Here is a 2,104-nt window from a genome sequence, read left to right as displayed (position 1 = left end):
TATAACACAGGGAATATTTATTTATTGCTGTGCCAGAAATGCAGAAAGACGCAGGTGAGCTGGTGAGGAACTGACAAGAGCTGGGACCATTTAGGAGGAAAAAGAACATCCAGTTTTCTACGGCCGACTAACAAGCAGCTACATTTATGCAAAGCGATGGAGACGAAGACATATTGAGTTACGGTAAGAGAATGAAAATAATAAAAAGAAGAAATAAGAACGTTTAAGCAAGGTTGAGGATTGCAATAATTCAAATAACCAAGGAAATAAAACTGAAATGAGAAATTTAGGTTTAAACGTTCCCCAGCCAAATCAAAACAGTAGCCAAAGCAGAACTGGTTAGCACACCGAGAATTACTTTCCGAGGAAGTGATTATAACACTCAGCGATGCCCTGCAACTTCAAGAGGTGCTCCCTTCTCAGTTTCTTTGGGAGAACTGGAGCCAGAGAGTCTATTTGCATGACTTTTGCCAAGTTCATTCTCTTTCAGACTCAGTTTCCTCATTTCTAAAAGAATAGGATGATGACAATTATGACAATCACCTTACAGCGTTGTTGAAGACATAGAGCTATGTATGAAAAAGCACTTGGCAACCTGAAAACTCTAGACAAATGCTGAGAATGACAATAAACTCCTCAATATTGTGGATTTCCTTTGTCTTCCTGGAGGCGCATCCGTGGGAATCATGACTTTTAAGTTAATTTAGGACTTCGGTGTTCACTTAACGATGACCCCACACGTTGGCCATTGGGGGATTAGAAACACCAGCACCCTGGAATAGGCATTGGGAAAATTCGGGAACTGTTGTCTGTGGGTGGATATCACATGTGAAAAATGATGTCTGGCCCCTCCTAACAACATTTATAATAAGGGATTAAAATAAACATTGAATCTTCCTTCAGGTTGGCTGTTGATAAGGAGCAAAGGAAATAAGAGAAGAAAGACATTTAGAAATTTAAAATAAAAGGCAAACAACTCAGCGTTAGCTTCTGCAGTAGAATGATGTGACTCACAGCAATTTTCCATGCATTTCTGAATAACAGGAAGACAGGGTTCTGTAAAGATTCTGGAAGCTCCTATGTTAGATTTCCTGCCCCCGCGGCTTCACTTTTAAACAGCAGCAGAAATAAGCAGGGAGCACCCTGGGAGGATCTTGGCCAGAAATAATCTCCCCAGTCCTATGCCAACAGGCAATGTATAATGCAAAATTCTCACCCTGGCAGATCCAAAGCTAAAACAAAAACAAAATAAAGCTAAGTTAACAGCAAACCAGGAAACCAGTAAGAAAACTTCCGTGACTTTATTTTTTGAAAGCGACTCTCTGGGGAGAAGGTACAAGCTTCTACCTTGCTGCCTGTCGCTAACTCTGAGCACAGCGGAGTCCTCCGGCGTAGATCGCGGAAGGGATTTTGTCTTTCCTGATGTTCCACAACTAAGCAGAGCCACGAAGCAACGGCCACACTACACACAGCCCCAGAGGCAGATCCTACCAGAGACACACAACATGCCACGAGGCCGGAAATGCTGGGATTTGCAAATGGTTACTTACTTACCCTCAAAGAAAGTATAAATTGGAACATTTCAATAACCTTAAAAAAGTTGTGCATGTGTATGTTTTAAAAATTGTTTAACTCTTGGTCCAGCAATTCCACTCAGGAATTCTCCCTGCGAGAACAACCCGTCAAGCCCAGGATGTTTTCTTTACAGCATTGTTTATATTAGCAAAGAAAAAAATTGGGAACAACATAAATATTGTATTGATTAAATAAATGATATTCCTACACAATGGAATACTATGAAGGCATTAATATGATGGTGGAAATTGGTATTTAGTGACATGAAAACATACGTAAGATTATAAAAGATAACTTGGCAACATGTATCAATAGTTCAAAAAAACTTTATATCCTTTAACTCTTCCTCTTTTAGGAATTTATCTCTAGACAAAAATCAGACAAGTCCAGGATGTTCAGCACAGCAATGTTTAACTATAGCAAATACTGCAGTGATGTGAAAGTCTATAAATTGAGATTGGCTAAGTATATCCTGATATAATTATAATGTAATATCATGCAAGCATTAAATATTATGCTATAATTTCTC

The sequence above is a fragment of the Propithecus coquereli genome, unplaced genomic scaffold (genome assembly GCF_000956105.1).
Source record: "Propithecus coquereli isolate 6110/MARCELLA unplaced genomic scaffold, Pcoq_1.0 Scaffold69, whole genome shotgun sequence".
NCBI lineage: Eukaryota > Metazoa > Chordata > Mammalia > Primates > Indriidae > Propithecus > Propithecus coquereli.
This window is presented reverse-complemented; position numbering follows the sequence as displayed.